Below are 16,495 nucleotides of genomic sequence, written 5' to 3' on the forward strand. Positions count from 1 at the left end.
TGCAGCCCAGTGGCTGGGGGTGGAACCGAGCTGGACCAGATCCTTCTCACAACTTAAAAGCTGATGGATTGGGCCAGGTCCTCAGCCCGCTCAGCCCTATTTTCTCCATCTGCCAGGCGGGGACCGTAGTCGTGATGATCTCATGGAGAAGGGAGCAGGTTTGGAGAGTGTCAGGTGTCCCCCAGCCAAAGGCAACAAGCTTCGGGGTGAGCAGGGCCAGGGCTTCCTGTGTCCCACAGGGAAATGGGGTGGAGTAGAACGTGGCATGTGGGCTGGCTCTTAACTTGAGGAGTGGGGTTCATGGACTCCTTGGGACTTTTTCTCAGAAAGGTGCACTGGACAGAGACATGGAATTCTGGCTAAATTTTCCTGGGGGTTTATGAGCCCCAGTGCAGGTTAAGAGCCCCCAGAATGTGCTAGTGATCTTCTGAATGCCTGTGGAGACACCCCATGCCCTCAGCCCTCCAGTTCCCCTGTCTGCCTCTTCAGGGCTGCACTGAGTGGCTCTTTCTGTCCTCTAGGGGGGTGCTGGCCGGGGCAGTCTACACCCCATCCACCTTGTAGGCATCCTTCACCCGGAATGCCAGCTCTTCTCTCCTCTGCATGGACAGAGCTGCCTGTCTCCCAGCCCCTTCTTGTTGGCTGCCTTCTTGGGCTGCCTTGGGCAGCGGGCAGTGGGCCGTGGCCAGGATAGGGGCTCTCAAGTCAGAGGCCTGGACTGAATTCCAGGCTCTGTCTGTAGACTGTGGGGCTGCGAGTATCTTGCATCACCTCTTGGTGCAAGGAGGTTGGAGGGGGGCATCACAGCCATTAGATGAAAGTTAAATGAGCTTGTGAGTTCAAAGCACTTCTCACAGCCCAGCTCCATGAACATTAGTGATCTCATCATCACCTCTGATGGAGGCTAAGAGTACGGGTCAGAGCACTGAAGTCTGTGCATGTGCACGGGCACCCTGACTGCAGGTGCCAAGGAAACTGTATGGCTGTGGACGCCCAGAGCTGGTGGAGTCTCTTCTGCTGGAGCGGCAGGTGCTGTTGACCCAGAGATGTGTGTTCCTTCTGGGACATCCCTGCCGGGCTTAGTGCAGGGGGTCGGTCCTCCTCCTTGTCCCCTGTCTATCCCTCAGGCGGGACCGTTGGCCTAGGACCAGTTTCTCCCAGGGGTCTTGTGGCTCTTGTGTGCCTGGGCTCTGATGCTGTTTCCAGGCAGGACTGGCAGCATTCTGCACGGTGCTGTGGGAAGTGCCCCAAGGTCCTGTTCTGGCAGGCAGTGAGGGCCCAGGCTCTGTTCTGTCCCCCTGACCTGAAGCCTCCACACAGACCCGAGATCCCTGGCCACACCAGCCAGCCCCAGGCTGCCCAGCAGCCCATACCTGTGTTCACGGCAAACAGCAGAGACCGCTGTCCCCAGGCATGGCCAGGGCAGGGCGTGTGAGGACATTCACCTGCTGGGGAGCAGGGAAGGATGTGCGAAGCCAGGGAGCCGAGGTTGCTGGAGCCCACGATGTCAGGGGGCGAGGCAGGACTGGGCACCGCCCACGACTTCTGAGCAGCGCAGTGCTGGGTGCTGCGGCGGTGACGGCACGCCTGGCTGCGGGCCTGCACACGCGCCCTCTGCCCGCGCAGTCACAAAGCACCAGCTGACTTTTAAGGAGCACCTGCTCCGCGAGGCCACAGCGCAAACTGACGTCGGCCCAGGGTGCGTCACGTGCCCTCGGCTGACCAATTGCAGAGCCCCGTCCCTGAGCCATGGCGATTGGCTTACGGATGGGCACATGACCCAGGCAGGGCCAATCAGGTTCTCTCCCGTCACAAGCCGGAAGACAATACGGCCGGTCTGTTGGCGGCCTTTCTGCTGCAGTGCGGGCAGAGCCTGCGTGAGAATGAAGCCAACCTGGAGGAATGGGGAGCGGAGAGAGGGAGGCCGATAGAAAGGGGGTACTCTGGGCCCCTCAAGGACGGCCCCACGCTTCGGACGTCCCAGTCGTGGAAGCGCATGCACCCCTGTGCGGGGTTCCGTCATTGCTCCCAGGCTCTGTGCTGAGCTCATCAGGTGCATCGTGACTAATGAGTCTCACGACCGCCCTAAGGGGTAGATATTCGGCTGTTTCCTGCTTTCGGACAAGAAGAGACCCAGACTGAGACTGAGACCACCCCGAGGGTGGTTCCCGAGCGGGGAGCCCAGCCTCGGGCTGTGGACATTTGTAAACCCTGCCTCCCCGGCCGGGCCCCCTGCTGCCCAGCAGAGGCATGCAGGTGTTTGTTGAGGGCTCGTCCTGGCCGTTGGGAGTTGAGTTCAGCTTCCCTTCCTTCTCTGGAATTTGTGTGTGGGCACTGGATGTGCCCGAGCCTGCCTGAGCCCTTTGCCTCCTGTCCCTGGGCGTTTGCAGAGCAGAGCCCCTCTGCCGCGGTACTTCGTGGTGGGACTGGACGTCCCGCAGCCAAGCCTTGGACGCTCCAGCAAGATTGCATTTACAGACACTTAAAAACATTCCCTGAATGATCTCTGTGAACTTTCCAGAGTTTGAAGTGGGCTGGACCACCTTAAAGTTAGCTCAGACAGAACACCTTTTGTACGGAGCCTTTGGATTTCTTGTTCCCCTTTAGAAGCGATGTTCTTGTTTGATGGGAACAGAGACAGTCCTGTAACACCCAGGTCAAGCTGTTCTTTGGGAAATTTTAAAAGAGGCTGGAGGTGTGTTCTGAAGAAAGCAAATAAGTCCAGATCCTTGTCCCCATGTGGTAAACTCTGAGCAGTTTGGAGAAGATCAGAAACTCCTACGTTTGTTCCTTGGCCCAGGAGAGATCAAAGCCATAGCTGGCAAAGGTGATCTCATCTCCAAAAACATCCCTCAGAAAATTGGGGTGGGCTTGCTCCGTCAGCGGGGGCCAGGTGGGGGCTGGGGAACCCACTTTCCTCTGCTTCCATCCAGCCATGCCGCCCCCTCGCCTCTTAGTTCAGTGAGGTCTAGGGAGGGCCAGGGAGGCAGAGCTGGCCCACGTGGAGATTGTAGAAGGCCAGGTGCCTGGTGGGGGAGGGGCGTGGGCTGCTCTCTGGCGGACAGTGCAAGTCGTTGTCCCTCGGCTGTTTTCTCCTTTTCTCAAGGCCCTGTGTCTGTGTCCAAAGGCAGGCAGCTCGCCTACTGCTGAGGGTCAGAGGGAGCCTACCCTGAACGAGCCCCTTCTCTTGGCCTCTCTCTTCCTTCCATCACTTGCCTGGGTGTGATGAGTTCACAGGCCAGTGTTTGTGTCCTGAGAGAGCTGGCAGCCAAGGGCTGTGGTTTCTACAGAGGATCAAGATTTCTGGGGCAGACAGCCGTGGGCCTCGACCCCTGCCTTTGGGGTCCCCACAGCAGACACTGAGCCGAGGACATGAGTGTGAACGATTGATGGGGAAGCAAACCGTAGAAAGTGTCACAGAGAAGGGGATGCGACAGGCCTGGGAAGGCTGTAGGGTTGAGGTTGAGTCCCCTGGGGCGTCTGGAGCTTGTGAGGTGCAGATCCTGGCCCAGCAGGTCAGGGGCAGCGTGAATTCCTCATCTCTAGCAAACTCCCAGCTGAAGCAAATGCTGCTGGTCCACAGTCCACACAGGAGAACACATTTCTAAGCTCCACCAGCTGAAGGGGTTGACTTGTGTCCCCCAAAAGATATGAAGTCCTAACCCGATATCTGTCAGTGTGATCGTATTGGAAATAGAGTCTTCGCCAATGAAATCAGGTTGAGACTAGGACATAGTGGGTTTGAGTGGACCCTAATCTAATGACTAGGGTCACTAAAAAAGAAGAAAAGAGACAGAGGGACGAGGGAAGAAGGCCATGTGGGGACAGTGCAGAGGTTGGAGCAGAGATTGGAACACCTGGAGCTATGGGAAGCTGAAGAGGCAGGAGGGATCCCCCCCCACGGAGCCTGCAGAGAGCGTGGTCCTGCCCACACCTTGATTTCAGACTCCTGGCCTCCAGAAGGTGAAAGAATAGATTTCTGCTATTTAAACACCCCCAGTTTGTGGGACTTTGTTACAGCCGATCCAGGAGCCGAATACAGCAGCCAGGGGGTGAGGGAGCCGGTCCCAGGGGCCTCAGCGTTCCAGCACTTCCAGCCTGACCTGAGGATTGGCAGAGGGAGCAGGTGCACGCACGGTTGGCTCCCTGGAAGCAGTCAGTGCCGAGGCAAGGTGAGTGCGCCCCATAAGCCTCTGCTTCTGTCTTGCTTGGAAGATGACCAAGGCCTTTCCTGGAGGGTGAGGGGTTGGTGCCCCGAGCAAGGACGGGTGGATGGGGAGCTCGGAGAGCAAGACTGGGGTGGGGTCGACATGGGTGAGGGGAGGCTCCCTTCTTTCAGCTGTGCACAGTGATGGGCTGCCCGCCGTCTCTAGCTGGGGTGCAGGCTGCCCTGGGAAGGGTGGGGGCGGCATGGGGCCTGGAAGGAGGGAGGGATTTGAACCAAAAAGCCCAGCTTGGAATTCTGTCTCCTCTGCTGGACTTCACCTCTTCCAGCCTCTGTCTTCTTGGTGGCACAAGAGAGTAATGATAGGCTGAAATGACACATGTCATTGCCTAGGACAAGACCCTGCCCAGAGGAGGGTCTGGAGCAGAATGAGGGATGAAGAGGGGCCTCTCCTGCCCAGAGCTCCTGGCCCAGCCTCTTTGGGGAAGACCAGCTCCAAGGGACAGCAGACAGCCCCCAGGGTTCCCTTAGTTTCCAGCGATGCCTCGTGACTCCTGGCTACAGGAGACTCTCTCTTCCTCCTCCGGATCCCTGCTCCCCTGCATTTTAGCCCCAGATTTCTGGAAGCTCTTCAGAGAGGCGGATGTTTGCAAGTCCGCCCAGTGCTATTGATTTGTGCCTTAGTGAGCCTTGCCTTTACGATGATTAATATTTGATTTATGCCCTGGGTTTGTCCTCTTTCTGATCTCTTTCTAACTCATTAAATCTTCCTTAATCGAGCCTCTAACTTTTTCCTTTGGAACTTATCCTCCAGGGGAAGCTTCCAGTTCCCCTTGTTGGCTTCTGACCCATTTATTTGCCTTTTGAAAAATAAAAGAAACACATTTGGCTGGAACTAGTCCTAGAGGCTGGCTGCCAGGAGGGGCTTGGCTTGCAAATGTCACAGCTGTCCCTCTGCTGCGGAAGCTTCTTCCACTGATTGAATTTGCTTGTGCTGAAAGGGCCGGGCCCTACTGTCAGAGGGTGGGGCTGCCTTCTGGAGCCCAGGTGGGTGAAGGCCAGGTTGGGGGCCTGGGATGGAAGTGCCAGCAGGGGCCTTGTGGAGCATCTGAGCCTACAGTTGGCTCTCTTTCCTGTCGTTCTAGGCAGGTGCATGTTTGGAAAGGTGGGCCCCTCAGGTAAAATCGGGAACGAGGGTGAGCCGACCTTTAAGGAGCTGAGATTCCAGCCTGGCTGGTCTGAGCCCGGTGCCCAGGCTCCTCGTGCCGTGCCCAGCTGCCCCCCACAGAGTGCCCTTGCTCCTGCACCTGTGGCCGCAGGTCAGGGACGTGGTGAAACATCCCATGGCGGATGGCCACCCATAACATGGTGTCACCCCAAGTGTCGAGAGTGCCAAGGTGGAAACCCTCTAGTGGAGGGACCCACCATGGCTTCGGATGGCCGATCCCACTCGACGTCTTCAGTTGGTCCAGCAGGCTGGACATGACCAAGTATTGGGTTCACTGACAGAAGGATCGTAGGCTTTATAAGAAAGAAAGGACAAGGGACGGGTGTTCTTGCTGTGGACCGAACGTGCCGTCTGCCTGTGTTGAGATACAGAAATGCTGCAGTTCAGCCACAAAGACCACATACTGTCTAATTCCATTTACTGTGGAGTTCCCAGCACGGGCAAATCCATGGAGACTTAGTGACAGCCAGGGACTGGGCGTGAGCATGAGGAGGTTGGGCAGCTGCAAGGGCACCGGGCAGTGAGCCCCACGCAGCCCCCAGAAGGCAGAGAGCAAGGATGCCAGAGCTGGGGATTTGTCTTAAGTTGCGTTCACCTTCGGATTTTCCTTCTTTCTTTTGTGTTCTAGGCTTTCTGTTATGCAGTTTACATTACTTTATATTTTTATGAGGGCGGTAAAATGATCAGTGTTTTTTTTTTTTTTTTCTGTGTTTCCTGATGTTTGTAAAACGCACATTTATAATGCAGAGAGGGAGCCGATAAAAAGAAAATCACACCTCCCCCCCCACCTCCCCTGGGAACAGACACACTAAACAAAAGCAAAGGAGGAGAGTACTTGAGTCACAGTGAGCCGCGTCTGGGTTCAGCAGGTGGCTCTTGTTCTGGACACAGGGCAGTGGGCTTGGGGGTCAGTGCGAGTATGAGTTAGGGCAGGCACAGCACGCCATCCACAGCCCTCCTGCCCCCTTGGGAAGGGAGCCTCTGTTTTCCCCACCTCCGGGCTGGTTCTGTGGGAGAGCTGCGTAAGGACTGGGCACTGTGAGAACCCGAGGTGCGGTCACCTCCTCCTTCCCAGTGGGCATGGCCAGCCTCAAGTCTCCCTTTTTGGGCTGGCAAGTGGCCTCTCACCGGCCTGATCCTCCTGCAAAGGGCTGCGATTGGGGGTGGAGAGGGAGGGAAGTCTCCGTCCGAGCTGCCTCCTCTGGGCCAGCTTTCCTGCTGTGTGGTGTTTTCCTCCTTGCCTGGTCCGGGAGGGGTGACCTGGTCTCCTCACCTCAGCTGGGCAGGGTCTTTCCCTACGCGGCTGCGTGTGTGGCTTGCCTGTGTTCCTCTCTGTTCCTGTCACAGTTCGAGGAAGCCAGGCAAGCGAGAATTCTCTCCTTGGAGGGGAGCCAGTGGGGTCAGTCACCTGAGGGCAGGTAGACACAGCGTCTCAGGCCCCATCAATCCCAGACTTGAGTTGGCTCAGAGGCCCAGAGCCCCTTGAGTGAAGGGGGGACTGGGTCCCCTTGAGGAAAGACCCTGCCCCACTGCCAGAAATTTATATCATTTATCTTTCTGCCAGTCTTCCCCAAAGGGACTATGGCCCTTTCCCAGCAAGACTGGGTATTGGGGAAAGGGAAACAGACCTTTTGGGGACTACTGGACACTGGCTCTGAGCTGACATTGCTCTCGGGAGACCCCAAATGTCACTGTGCCTTCCAGGAACATAGTGAGATCAATGCTTCTTTAGCTAAAGGAGCACTTTAAGGTAGGGCTCAGGGAGGACCCTGAAAAGGAGGTGTGTTTCCACTGAGACTGACTGGCTTTCTTAGGGCCTGTTCCTGGCTTTGGGAAAGGAAGCTGGGAACCAGCCCCATCCTTTAATTCTTGGCACTCAGGATTGGGCTGGAAATTCCTTTCTACGCCTAACCCTGCTCTGGCCAGCATGGGCCATTCAAACTCCAGGATGTTTGCTCATTTAAAAAATCTTTAATGTTTACTTATTTTTGAGAGAGAGAGAGAGAGAGAGAGAGAGAGAGAGAGAGAGAGAGAGAGAGAAAATGAGTTGGGGAGGGGCAGAGAGAGAGGGAGACACAGACTCCGAAGCAGGCTCCAGGCACTGAGCTGTCAGCACAGAGCCCGAAGCGGGGCTTGAACCCACGAACCGTGAGATCATGACCTGAGCAACCATAATCAAGATTGTATTACAGTGGCAAAGAAAAAGTCACACAAATCAATGCAACAGAATAGAGACCCAGAAAAAGACCACAGACACGTCCAACTGATTTTTGACAAAGGTGCAAGAACAATTCAAAGGAAGAAAGATAGCTTTTTCAACAAACAGTACTGGAGAATTGGACATCCAGAGGCAAAAAATGAACCTTGAACTAAATCTCACATTTTACGCAGAAATTAACTAAAATCAATTATGGACCTAAGTGTAAAATAAAAAAAATACGAAACAGAAAAAAATAGAAAAATCTTTGGGATCTAGGCCAGGCAAAGGGTTCTCAGATTTGACACCAAAAGCATGATTAAAGGAAAACTGGCAAATTTGGCTTCATCAAAATGAAAAATTTTTGCTCTTTGAAAGGGCCTGTCAAGAGGATGAAAAGAGAACCTGTACAGCGGGAGCAAATGTTTGCAAACCACATATCTGACAAAGGAATAGTATCTTATGTATATAAAGACCTCTCAAAACTCAACAGTCAAAAAGCAAACTACCCCATTAGAACATGGGAAAAAAGTGGTGACATTTCACCAAAGAAGATACACAGGTGGCAAACAGCACCATTCAACTTGATTATTCTTTAGGGAAATGTAAGTTAAAATTGTCAAGAACTGTCCCTACACATCTTCCCGAATAGCTAAAAAGAGAAAAACGGTGACAATACCAAATGCTGGGAAGGCTGTGGAGAAACTGGAATCCTCATATGCCGCTGGTGGGAATGTAAAAGAGTAGGGCCACTCTGGACAGTGGCTGGGCAGTTTCTCAAAAACCTAAACGGGCAACTACCACACACTGCAGGGACTGCACTCCTGGGCATTCATCCCAGAGAGAAACGAAGACTTATGTTCACACAAATACCTGCACGCGCGTGTTTATAGCAGCTTGGTTTGCAGTCAGCAAATCAAATCGGCCCTGGAGACAAGCCAGATGTCCTTCTACCACTTAGGGTTAAGTGAAACGTGGTACCCGCACACCCGTGGGGGAATAGCGCCCCTCAGTGCTGTGTGTACAATGCCTGCATGAGTCTCCAGAGAGTATCACGGAGTGGAGAGAGCCCGTCCCACAAGGGCAGCCCCCTGTACGGTTCCAGTTCTGTAACGTTCTCGCAACGACAAAGTTACAGGAGTGGAGAACAGAGGGCTGGTTGCAAAACATGGAAGAGGGGCGAGCGTGGGAGAGGGTGTGGCTGTGAAGGAGCCAGCAGGCGGGATTTGGTGGCAAAGGGAATGTTCTGGATCTTGACCGTATCGACGCCAACATCCTGGTTTTGATATTGTCCTGCAGTTTTGCAGGATGCTACCGCCAGGGAGAACTGGGTGAGGGGCGTGTGGGATCTCTGTATTATTTCTTACAAACGCATGTGAATCTGTAGTTATCGTAAAAAGTCGAAAAGATATTTTGAAGGCAGTTTATGGAATAGCTTTATGTCCAGCGTTAGTCCACGTATGTCAGAAGCACCAAGCAAGGACGTACTGACTCATCATAAAGCTCTTAGCAGGTGCCGCCTCGTCCATCAGTGTCAGGGATAAGGAGAATAGTGCGTTCATACTGTCTGTCTGAGAGGGGATGGTGGGGAGCTCAGGAGGATGTGAGTAGGCCTGATTCCACGCCGGTGAATTTCTGATGAGCGCTTCAAAAGAGAAGAAAAAAGGCTTTGGAGGAGACCCACCCAGCCAGTCCTGCTGTGGCGTGGAGACGGCAGAGGAGGAGACTGTTGTGCAGCAGTGGAGGGGTCACGGCATGAAGGACGCCGGCCCAGGGTCACAACGGAGCCAGGCAGGAGCCGACATGCGGGCCCTCACGGGGACTCGAGCGCCTTGGGCTGGTGGGCACTGTCTGCAGCCCAGAGCCTGCGGTCAGCATGAGTCACCGTTCTGGTGGCCAGGTCTCATGCACCACACAGGCTGGCGGGAGCCATCAGCTTGGCATCCACGCCCCAAGCTGGAGCCAGGACTCCAGGATGACCCCGCAGTCATGAGCCTCAGAGCTCCTTGGGGGCATCTGGGTGATCCTGGGCTCTGGGTAAAGGTCAGAGCACCACAAGGGAGATGAACGGGGGCTCTTGCAGGCCCTGGAATATTCTTGGGGGCACTCTGCCTGGTTCTAGGAACTGGGGGAGACCTTAGAAAGTTTCCAGGAAGGGGACTCGGAAGCATGGGGCTCCCTACCACGTGGGGCCAGGCCACGGGCTCTCTGGCCCGGTTGCTGGGCAGTTGCACGGTCACCTGCAAAACCAGGAAGGGACCACCCCTGCATCCCCCACCCCCCACTCCAAAGTTCGGTTCTGATGTCAAGGCTGATGATCACACACACACACATACACACCCCCTAACCCTGACCGGGTGTGGGAGGCTTATGGGATCCCCAGGAGCCAGCACAGGGCTGTCAATCTGGTTTGGGGTGCGGCCAGGCTGGGAGGTCCCGAGTGGGCAGAGGCTCGTGTGGTTTGAATGTCCCACCAGTGCCGGGGACAGGAGCACCCAGTTTTGTTGTCCAGATGTGGGCTCCCAGGGTGCTGAGGCTTCCAGGTCGTGAGCTTTCCTCAAACGTGAGGCAGTGGGGTGAGACCCCTGCTGACGCAGTACTGCCTGGGGTAAGAGGACATCTGATCTCCCTTGTCGCTGCCAGCCCCTCAGCGGCCGGCGTCCCCGCTTCCTGGCCACAGAGAGGAGCCGTCTCTGTGGCAGTTTGGGCGGCCAGCCGAGGTGCTCCTGGGCTCACAAGGCTGAAGGCGTGCACCTGCCAGACCAGGTACCGGCACCTGCTGCCTCTTCTCCCACGGCTTGTCCCGGCTGTTCCGCCCTCCTGCCTCCTTTTGGAGCTTGGCAGGCTCTCTGCAGAGGTGGGAGGCAGAATGTCTCAGGAAGGGGTGCCCCAGGTGGGACGCAGCAGCGAGGCCTGGGTCTGGGACCACGAGGCCTCCTTGTGAAGGTCCTTCCCTGTGCTGGGTCTCCCCGCAGGGAGCCCACACGCTCCTCCGAGATGCAGTGCTCAGGCAAGAACAGAGAGAAGGACGAATGTGGCACAGGGGAGGAGATTGGGAGCGACCCGAGGGATGAGTTAGGGACAGCTGGAAGTCCCCCTACATGCTCTCCCTACAGAGATAAGATTCTTTCAGTGGCTCCCTTGCACTTAAAGAAGAGTCCTTCCCAGGCCCCAGGGGCCTCCATCACCTTCCCTAACTGCTGGTGTCCCCCCAACCTCCCCCTGCAGTGGCCCCACCTTATCGCACCCACTCAGGCACTGTGGACCCGCCCTGCCTCTACCACCACAGTTCTGTCCCAGAAACAACCATGGGTGTGTGTGATGTTGGTCACGATGTTGTGTGTGCTAACAGGGGACAACCGGGGACCCTCCGTCTGTCCCTCAGCAGGGGATGGTCACATGGGTCATGCCCTGGGTGCCCTGTGGTTTCCCACGATGATGTTACACAAAAGCATGGCGGTAAAGATACCAGTGCCGGAAGGCGGTGGGGCTCTGAGATGCCGTTTGGCCAGGGGAGCCCGGAGCCCGGAGGTGGCTGTGTGCTCGGTGAGCGGGAGCAGACGGGCGAGGAGGGGGTCTTGCGGGCCGTGTCCAGACCCGTGGCCCACCGTGCTGGGTTCTCCAGAGAGCATCCCGGAAGGCAGGCTCAAGGCCCCACTAAGGCTCGTTTGTTCTCTCAAGGTCAGATGTACCCCCCTGGGGACTGCAGAGACACCCCCCCCCCCCCCACAAAGAAAGGGCCAGTGTGCGCCTGTGAGGACACCAGGGCAGAGCCGTGCGGTCAGATAAGCCCAAGGACAGCCCTGGGCGGGAGGTGAGCCATGCCTGTGCGTGTGTGTGTGCGTGTGTGTACGTGCATATGTGTGCAGACGTGTGCACATGTGCTACACATTCGTGTAGGCATAGGTGCACGTGCATGCATGTGCCTGCACGGGTACACACATATATGCATATGTGCACGTGTGTGTGTGATCTCTTAACTCACGGCCGCTCATGTGGAGACGCAGCCCTCTCGGGTTCTGACCCCGCCAGCTTCCCTCCTCGGGGGGGAGTGGAGACGGAGGGGCGGGATGAGAAGGGGCGAGAGCTTTCTCCCCCACACAGTCCCGATACATTCAGGAGAAAAGGCATTTTGCCAAACAGGAAGAAAAGTGTGAGCCCATTTTTAGAGAGCTCATTTTAGAAAAACATAGAAATGAATGCTGAGGAAAATTACTGGAAGGATGTACAAAAACATGTCAAGTGGTACATTTGCAGTTTGGGGCTTTTGGGTAATTTTTATTCCCTTCTTTTGGCTTGTCTGCACTTTCTAAAATTTCTGCAATAAACATCTATTACTTTGTAATAACAACCAAAAAGTTATTTTAACAGTTGGCCCAGAGCTGTGACAAGTGTCGAGATGAGCCGGGACGGGCTGCGTTCTCGCTCGCGCGGCTGCCCGGGGACCGCGGGGGAGGCGGCTGAGCCGTGGCTGATACGATAACCGGCTTCCTCGACGACTTCTCAGCTCCCACTTGGCGCGGCCGGAGCGCCCGGGAGTCCGCCTTTCCGGGTGGGTTTTGCCGGCCCCTCCCAGCGGGCGGGCACTTGTCACGGAGCCCGGTCCTGCTCCTCGGGGGCTCGGCGGCGGTGCCGGTGATCTCCGGCCAATCCTCAGCCTCCCAGCAGCACCTTGGCTCCGTCAGACATGGCGACGGTATTGTGTCTACCGCGCGGGCCGTGTTGAGGAAGAACAGCGCGTCTGAAGCACACAGAGCAGCTCTGGCGCCCAGGAAGCACTCCATAAGTGCTTGTCACTTGTCCTTGTCAGCTGTGCCATGGGTGCGTCGGCTGGCAGATCAATGCCTTCAGAGATGTTCAAGTGTGAAGCCCCGAGACCTGTACATGGGTTGGGCTGTGTGGCAAGGGGGGGCGGCGGTCAGTGTGGCACATGGAATCAAGGCTGCTCATGAGCTGACCTTGACGCGGGAGAGTAGCCTGGGTCGTTCTGGTGCAGCCAGTGCAATCACAGGGCAAGCCGAGAGTCAGAGAGGCGGGTGATGACCACGGAGGGGGCACTGGTGCCGGCTTTGGCGATCGAGGTGGGGGCCACGGGCCGCGGCCCCTGAGTGGGTCTGATGTGAAGACCCTCCCTCTGTCGCCCCTGCCTCTTCCTGGGAGTCCTTGAGTGCGCACCTTTGGGGAAAGCCCGCCTTTGCTTGCTCAGAGTGCAGAGCGGCTGTGTCCCTGACCGAGTGGCTGCACGCTATGGAATGCCTTGGAATCTCCTTAAGCCCGGCCTTGAAGAGTGCTCGAGGGGGAGACCCCTCAGGCACGCAGCGCTGAGTGTGAGCTCTCGTGTCACGAGCAGGGCGAGGTCTGCGGCCACTCCTCTCAGAAGCTCCTCTTGGTGTGGGGTCCCAGGGCTGCCGGGGAAGGGGTGGGGAAGGGAAAGCCCCCTCCTGGAGCAGAGCCGTGTTGGAGGACCAGCGTGGGCACCTAGGTTCCCCTGTCACCCCGCCTGCTCCAGCCTCTGGGGGTGGGTTCGCGGACCAGGGGCTCCCCTGCCGCCCCCCTTTTCCTGTCTGCCAGGACCTGGGTGGCTTCCTGAGCTCTGCAAAGAAGCCCCCTGAAGTCCCCTCCCCTGACATCCCGCCCTCGTCCCGCAGGGGACCGTTCTCAGAAATAACCATCGTGGCTTACGGGGCCCAGTCCTGCTCTAAGCACATGTCCTGCGTTAGAGCATTTAGCTTCCTCAGTGAGGTAGGCAGCATTACTGCCCTATTTTACAGAGAAGAAAACGGAGGCATAGAGAGGTGACCTTATTTCCTTGAAGTCTTGTGGCCAAGAAAGTAGCAGAGCCAAGATTTGAGTTCAGGTGCCCGCATGCTGAGCACCCCCCCCCCCCCCCCCACACACACATACTGACGAGAGACGTGCCAGGGCAGGTGGGGTGCACAGTCTTGCCCTGCAGTTGCACCCGTCTGAATCAGAGGCAGTTCCAGTGTGGATGGCTTCCCTGCAAGGTTGGGGCACGGCATTATTTTTCTGTTGAAGAGTGTACACGAGGAGGGGGAGGCAGAATGGATCTGAACTTTCAGGCTCCAGCAGGAAGCCTCACAGACACGCTGGGTTTGCAGTGGCCACCTCGGGCAGGGGCCCTGGGCAGCTGCCCGGCTCCAGACTGTGCGTTTGAGTTTCTCCGCAAGCGGTGAGACACATTCCCCGGAATTGGGCCCCAGGGCTCCGGGAGTGTGAGGTGCTCGTGGGGGGCGGCGTGTTTTCAGCCGGCTGTTTGGCCCCCCTCGCCTGCCTGCTGGCACCCTGACATCTCCATGACCCGGCGTGACATCTCTCAGGGGTCAGTTCATATGTCAGACTGAAGTGTCCGAGGAAAGGGAGACTATGAACGAGGAGTGGAATATTCTGTGAGAGTGTGCAGCTCAGTGGCGAGAAGTCCCAACAGGGCGATGTTCCTTGTTCTGGCAGATCAGTTGTCCAGCAGGGGCCACACCTTTCTTCGAGGAGTGGCCGGTGTGGCCTCTGGATGAGCAAGCAGGTGCTCTGGGCTGTGGTCCTGTTCTGGGACAGGGCTTGGTCCCGAACAGGGTTTGTCTGCCTCTCATCCTCTCTGAGGATGCACCCCACCGTCACGTCACCTTGGAGACCCTAAGCCAGCCAGGCTGCTTCCCAGCATGGCTGCTTTACCCCCAAGGTTTTCAGGTCAGAAGCTGGGTTTCTCGCAGGCTTGTCTGCATAGTCTTGCTCAGTCAGTAAAGCAAGGGTAGAGAACATTCTGGAACTCAGTGTTTGCTGACATGTGCGATCCTTTCCTCCCTGGGCTCAGTTTGTCCCCCCGTGAGCTGGGGAGGGCCATGGAGTCTGGTGTCATTTCCAGTGACCCCATAGCGTTGCTTCACCAAACAGCGTCACGGCCCTGGGAGGTGGTGGGGACAGGGTCTCCAGAGGCAGGTCAGGACAGGGGTGCGCGGGACTCGGAGCCGGAGGGCCCGGGATTGCCTCCTGGCTGCGTCACCCTGGCCTTAGGGAAATGACGTCATTCCTTCTGCTTTGCCGTCTCAGGTGGCAGAATGGGGGTAGTGGTGGTTTTTTCCGTCAAGGGTGGTTGTGTGGTTAAATGTCACAGTCAGTCCTAACAGAGACCTGGCAACCACTTTAGCCATTCTTTTTCCACAACCTCGACTTTAGCTTTTATTCAAACCCTTCTTCATTTCTCTTCAGTGCGTTGGGTGTCTTTCAGGGCCCCGAGTGTAGGCTGTCCTAGCGGCAGATCAAAAATGTCATCTCTAGGGACAAAGGACACGGCGATCTGCAGTCAGACAGCTACTGCTTTAGTGCCAGAGGGTGGATGCCTCTGCTGATTCAGACGCAGAGGACCCTGACTTGAAGGGATCAGGCTGTAGATATGGCCGGCATTTCTTTTCTTTTCTTTTCTTTTCTTTTTTTTAAAAAACAAATGTTTTATTGATCTTTTGAGAGAGTGACTATGAGCAGGGGAGAGGCAGAGAGAGAGAGAGAGAGAGAGAGAGAGAGAGAGAGAAAGAAAGAGAGAGAGAGAGAGGGGGACAGAGGATCCGAAGCAGACTCCGTGCTGATAGGCTGACAGCAACGAGCCCACTGCGGGGCTCGAACCCACGAACCATGAGATCATGACCTGAGCTGAAGTCGGACGCTCAACTGACTGAGCCACCCAGGCACCCCTGGCCGACATTTCTTGAGTGTCTGGTGCATTGGGTGCTGGGCTGGCCTGGGGACGTCAGTATGAATTCTCTGAGTTACTTCATCTCCAGAGAGCATCCCCTCCCTAACTCAACCCCTGGTGCTAAGCTGGTGCCTGGACTTCTCCCTGTAGTTTCCAACCCTGCTGCCTGCTTCCTCCGGCCCTGGGGTGTGGCACCCCCACCTCCGTCTTCTCCCCAGTTCATTGTATCACTGAGCCATCTGGTCTACCAACTCTGTGGCTAATACGGCCTAGAGCTTTTTTGCCTTTGTACCGACTCCCACCTTCCCCCGCCTCAGGGAGGGTGCTCCGGGCCTGTGGGGGTGAGGGGCCCCCGGTCTCGTGGTCTCACGCCACCAGTGGTGGGGTCTGGGCTCAGGGCAAAGCCACAGCTCAGGCCCGCAGGTGCTGGTGTGCGTGTGGCCAGCAGGTGACAAAGGGGGGAGCTCTTGTCCCTGGTATGGAGGCAGCGAGTGCGCACTTCTAATTGGAATGCCGGTTCTGTCCAAAAGCCTCTTTAAGGAGCTGGTTTGTGGGGAAAGAAAAGTGGAATTTGCACAGAATTTGCAAATATTCATGCTCCTTCAGCTCTGAGAGCTTTCTTCCTTAATAACAGAAACTTGTTGCCACGGTAGGAGTGGCTCGTGCTGAATCTGAGGCTTTATTTAGAATCATTCCAGATAAACAGTTCTGTGACCCCGCTAAGTGCCTGTGCTCGGAGCTCCTCAACTCGCTCCGCTTTTGAAAAATGGCTTCCCGGCCTGGATGGATGCAGATGTCCGTGGGAACGTCCACCTGCCGCGGCGCGGGTCCTTGGCCTCTGCCAACCTGGGGGCCGCCTCGAGACAGGTGGTGAGACAGCGTTCCTGCCTAAAGTTGCAGGTGCTCTGGGTCTAGGGCCGGGCTGACTTTTCAAGAGTCTTCTGACTCAGCCTGACCCGGCCCGGCTCTCCTCCCAGAACGAGGTCTGGGGGCAAAGTGGCATTTTCCGAGGACATCTGGGTCGGTGGCTGGTTATTCTACTTGTCTGATTCCAGAAACCCCGGTCTGGTCACTGGTGTTTGTTTGCTAGGGTTGCTGTAACTGAGCGCCGCAGACCGTGTGGGTTAAACTGCAGATATTTCTTGGCCCAGAGTTCTGGAGAAATCTGAGATCAAGCTGTCAGCAGGCTGGGTTCTTTCTGAG

General features: G+C 56.5%; 1 long non-coding RNA gene across 1 annotated transcript in view; it reads left to right on the forward strand.

The window, feature by feature from the left end:
• Nucleotides 1-1,780: 1,780 nt before the first annotated feature.
• The window catches only part of LOC132672481 (uncharacterized), a 41,798-nt gene continuing 27,083 nt past the window's right edge, over nucleotides 1,781-16,495 (forward strand). The window contains exon 1 of the long non-coding RNA XR_009607533.3: nucleotides 1,781-4,172. This is a non-coding gene — a long non-coding RNA (uncharacterized LOC132672481). The remainder of the gene's footprint in view (nucleotides 4,173-16,495) is intronic.

Source organism: Panthera onca, chromosome C1 (genome assembly GCF_046562875.1).
Source record: "Panthera onca isolate mPanOnc1 chromosome C1, mPanOnc1 haplotype 2, whole genome shotgun sequence".
Taxonomy (NCBI): domain Eukaryota; kingdom Metazoa; phylum Chordata; class Mammalia; order Carnivora; family Felidae; genus Panthera; species Panthera onca.